General features: G+C 37.0%; 1 long non-coding RNA gene across 1 annotated transcript in view; it reads right to left on the bottom strand.

Annotated features, from left to right (window-relative positions):
- LOC309497075 overlaps positions 1-5,273 on the bottom strand; it is a 77,508-nt gene that overhangs the window by 7,937 nt on the left and 64,298 nt on the right. The gene's annotated exons all lie outside the window — the stretch shown is intronic.

Raw genomic sequence — 5,273 nt, 5'->3', positions numbered from 1 at the left:
TTCTTTCATTTTGCACTCTTTTCCCTACACTAGGCATAACAGACAACAGGTTTAGAAAAAGGAGCAATTTCAACCATCATCTGTGCATTCACTCTGGAGAAAGTCAATTAAATTGTGATCAGAGCAATAAAAACATCACTCTTACAAATACATATAAAAGTCATGTACATTTGAGACCCTGTTTGTGTTCTTTGTTAAAGAGTACGGCAGTAGAAAATGTGTATCTGTTTGAAGTCAAGGTTACTTTCACACCGCTGCTGAATGTGGGCTTCTTCTGACTGTCTGCCTTCATGACTACTTTTTATATCCTTCACCTCTCTATACTTTTCGGCATGTACAGCTGTACAAGCCGTTGAAATCTGACGATTCAATTTAACCTTTATTGGAATGCATCGTGGACATTAAGAAATGGTTAGCACTTAACTTTCACCAAATTAATGAGGACAAAACGGAAACAATTGTATTTGGTTCCACAAAATTAAGGAGTAGTGTTATTAAGGAGCTGGGCAATCATTTTCCCTCAGTTTCCTCCCAGGTTAGGAACCTTGGTGTTATCGTGGACTCATAATTATGTTTAACCGAACAAATTAATTCTGTTGTTAAGAATAGTTTTTATCAATTGCGGATTATTTCCAATATTAAATCGTTTTTGTCATTCCAAGATTTGGAGAAGGTTATTCATGCTTTTATTATCTCATGCGTCCAAGTGATCACTGAGGAAGACCCAGATACAACGAGTTACAGTAATACTGTATCTCGTTGTATCTGGGTCTTCCTCAGTGATCACTTGGACGCCTCCAGTTGGTACAAAATGCAGCTGCAAGGCTGCTGACCGGGACGAAGAATTATGATCATGTCACCCCAATTTTAGCGTCGCTTCATTGTCTCCCGATCCATTTTAGAACTCAGTTTAAAATCTTGTTGTTTGTTTTTAAAGCTCTTAATGATCAAGCTTTTCCGTTTTATCTTAAAGATCTTCTAATTCCTCTGTCATCTTCCAGATTAAGATCTTCAGACAAGGCTCTATTACAGTGGTGGTCAGAATTAATGGCACCCCTGGTAAATATGATCAAAAATGGTTGTTAAAAAATAAACCTGCATTGTTTATCCTTTTGATCTTTCATTCCAAAAATTCACAAAAATCTAACCTTTCATTGAAGTAAAAGAATTGAAATTGGGGGGTAAATCACATTATGAAATAAATGTTTTTCTCCAAAACACGTCGGCCACAATTATTGGCACCCCTAGAATTTTTTATGAGTAAAATATCTCTGAAGTATATTCTCATTAATATTTACCTTTATTTAGCACACCAGGGTGACTAGGAACATGACATTGTCTAGCTATGACTTCTTGTTTCACAGGAGTTTAAATATGACGAATACACAAAGGCCAAATTTCCTTAATCATCCATCACAATGAGTAAAACCAAAGAATATAGTTCTGATGTGCAGCAAAAGATTGTTGAGGATCACAAAATAAAAAGTGGCTGTAAGAAAATAGCTAAATAATTGAAAATCCCCATTTTGACCATCAGGGCAATAATTAAGAAGTTCCAATCAACTAAAGATGTTACGAATCTGCCAGGAAGAGGACATGTGTCTATATTGTCTTAATGCACGGTGAGGAGGAAAGTTTGAGTGGCCAAAGACTCTCCAAGGATCATAGATGGAGAATTGCAGAGATTAGTTGAGTCTTGGGGGTCAGAAAGCCTAAAAAAAAATTATCACACAACCCCTACATCCCCACATGTTGTTTGGGAGGGTTTCAAGAAAAATCCTCCTCGCTCCTCCAAAAATAAACTCCAGCATATTCAGTTGACAGACACGACTGGAACTTCAAAAGGGACCAGATTCTGTGGTCAGATGAAACAAAAAAAAGGGCTTTGTTTGGTGCACACAGGGATAAAAAGTGCCCCATGCCTACGGTTAAATATACTGCTGGATCTTATATGTTGTGGGCCTATTTTTTTGCTGGAGGTCCTGGACTTCTTGATTAGATACATGGTATTATGGATTCTAGCAAATACCAACAGATAAAAAATCAAAACCTGTCTGCCTTCTGCTAGAAATCTTATAATGGGCCATGGTTGGATCTTCCATCAGGACAACGGTCCAAAACAAACATCAAAATCAACACAAAAATGGGTAACTAGGCACAAAATGAAGCTTCTGCCATGACCGTCCCAGTCCCTTAAACTGAACCCTATAGAAAATGAGTGTACTGAACTGAAGAGAAGCAGCACCAACATGAAATTGTGAATCTGAAGGATCTGGAGAGATTCTGTATGGAGGAATGGTCTCTGATCTCTTGTCAGTTATTCTCCAAACTCATCAGGCATTATAGGAGAAGACTCAGATCTGTTATCTTGGCAAAAGGAGGTTGCAAAAGGTATTTAACCCTCTGGGGACCAAAAACGCGCCCGCGCGTTTTGCTCGGTTTTTTTTTTAGCAATGAAAAATAAACACAAAATGCTCTGTTAATTTTGATCTTTCATTTTCGTGTAATACATCAATCGATCCTGTTCAGTTTCTATTTTTTTTCTGTATACTCACAATAAAAATAAAGTGTTTTGCTTTTTGACAAATAAAGAAAAACTAACATGATGCTATTTCTGCCTTCTCTCTGCCAGTAAACTCCCATTTGAAACGCGTTCGAAAATTATCTATAACTCCGCGAAAATTCAGTCAAACAGGGAAACAGACCCACGGGCATGAAGCTTGAGATCGCAGCTTTTAAATGGAAGTAATTTATATAAAAAACAAATATTATCAGCTTCTGTAATCTGTATAAAAAGAGAGCGACTCCAGTCGAGCTCATTACGAGATGATTCACAGTAATTTGACCACGCCCCGGAGAGTGCGTGCTATTCAAACGCAAATTCTGAGAACCATTTCAGTCTGTGAAACGCCCCCACATCAGCTGTAAACAGAGGCATAATATAGCCTACCTTATGGAGAAAATTTTCCGTGCTGATATGAGGAGCAGATCCCGCTGAGGAGTGAGGTAGGCTAAGTTATCCTTTCTCAAGTGTTAATGTGGAATAACGTTATGGAATAACGTTAGTGTAGGCCTATGTAAACAAAAAGATGAATCGCGTTTCTATAATATGAATCGCGTTTCTGTGAGATGAATGAAGGGTACATATTTGTAAAGACTGTTTAGCCTAAATATGAATCGCGTTTCTGTGAGATGAATGAAGGGTACATATTTGTAAAGACTGTTTAGCCTAAATATGAATCGCGTTTCTGTGAGATGAATGAAGGGTACATATTTGTAAAGACTGTTTAGCCTAAATATGAATCGCGCGTCTGTGTGTGAATAAACTGCTTTGCTAGAGCCTACTGAGATGAGTAAAAATCGACTGAAATATGTTGAAATAAAATGTATTTGTATAAGCAACGTATTAAACTGCAAATTAACATTTATAGGCTATGCCCTAATATTTCATAAAAACAACGTTACAGTCAGGCGAAGTATGAAAGACAATATTTTGTTGACTAGATTTGGGTACAGTTTTTACTGTAGAATATACTGTCACATCAAATAAGCTTTTCTGCTCATATATATAAAATACTATTTTGTCAAAAATAAAGTCATAGACTAAGATGTTCCAATGTTGGCTATATTCAAACTAATGAATACATATGATAAAATGTAGGCCTATAATCTTTTCTTTTTTTTTTTACAAAGAAAGAGTACTTTTTTTGCAGAAATATTGCTGAAATTGTAATTATTGCTGTAATTGTAACCTTTTTAATAAAATAGCAAAACATATTTACAAGATAGATGTAAGCAAAATCTTAAATGGTCAATATAAGTCTTCTTCTAAATATATAGGCTATTTTGTCCTTGCATTGTGGCTCAGTCAGTTTCACACCTGAATGAATGGCTAATTATGCAGAGTCATTATGCAGAGTGGGTGGGACTGGGTAATCTAAGGTGTAAACTACTCCTCCCCCTCGCATATTGGCTTTCCAAGCAAAACCTGTTTTACACCATTTAAATCAATGTATTTTTTTTTTGTGAACGATAAAGCAAGACTATTTTCACATAATTTTGAAGCTAGAACTCCAAGAGAAAACATCCATTAGTCAAAAGTCTTGTGGGCACATATTTTGTATGAGTTTTGTGGTCTTATTTCAGCAACTTTCATTTTTATTTTTTTAAATAACCACGCATAAACATTATTCTCTTAAAAATACAAACATCTACATACATGTTGCTCGCATATTATGGTAGGCCTGTTTGTGCTATATAGAGTGAATTTACACCTTTGCCATTAACATGTTTATAAATAACTGAAAAAAGCACAAATGTCAGAGCATGTCAGAACATCTCAAGGGCCCCAAAAACAGCTTGGTCCCCAGAGGGTTAATAACAGGGTGCCAATAATTATGGCCAGCGTGTTTTGGAGAAAAACATTTATTTTATAATGTGATTTACCCCCCACTTTCAATTCTTTTACTTCAATGAAAGGTTTGATTTTTGCGATTTTTTTGAATGAAAGATCAAAATGATAAACAATGCAGGTTTATTTTTTTACAACCATTTTTTATCATATTTGCCAGGGGTGCCATTAATTCTGACCACCACTGTATATACACTCACCTAAAGGATTATTAGGAACACCTGTTCAATTTCTCATTAATGCAATTATCTAATCAACCAATCACATGGCAGTTTCTTCAATGCATTTAGGGGTGTGGTCCTGGTCAAGACAATCTCCTGAACTCCAAACTGAATGTCAGAATGGGAAAGAAAGGTGATTTAAGCAATTTTGAGCGTGGCATGGTTGTTGGTGCCAGACGGGCCGGTCTGAGCATTTCACAATCTGCTCAGTTACTGGGATTTTCACGCACAACCATTTCTAGGGTTTACAAAGAATGGTGTGAAAAGGGAAAAACATCCAGTATGCGGCAGTCCTGTGGGCAAAAATGCCTTGTTGATGCTAGAGGTCAGAGGAGAATGGGCCGACTGATTCAAGCTGAAAGAAGAGCAACTTTGACTGAAATAACCACTCGTTACAACCGAGGTATGCAGCAAAGCATTTGTGAAGCCACAACACGCACAACCTTGAGGCGGATGGGCTACAACAGCAGAAGACCCCACCGGGTACCACTCATCTCCACTACAAATAGGAAAAAGAGGCTACAATTTGCACGAGCTCACCAAAATTGGACAGTTGAAGACTGGAAAAATGTTGCCTGGTCTGATGAGTCTCGATTTCTGTTGAGACATTCAGATGGTAGAGTCAGAATTTGGCGTAAACA

This window comes from Leuciscus leuciscus (assembly GCF_965113295.1).
Source record: "Leuciscus leuciscus genome assembly, chromosome: 4".
Taxonomy (NCBI): Eukaryota; Metazoa; Chordata; class Actinopteri; order Cypriniformes; family Leuciscidae; genus Leuciscus; species Leuciscus leuciscus.
This window is presented reverse-complemented; position numbering and strand designations above follow the sequence as displayed.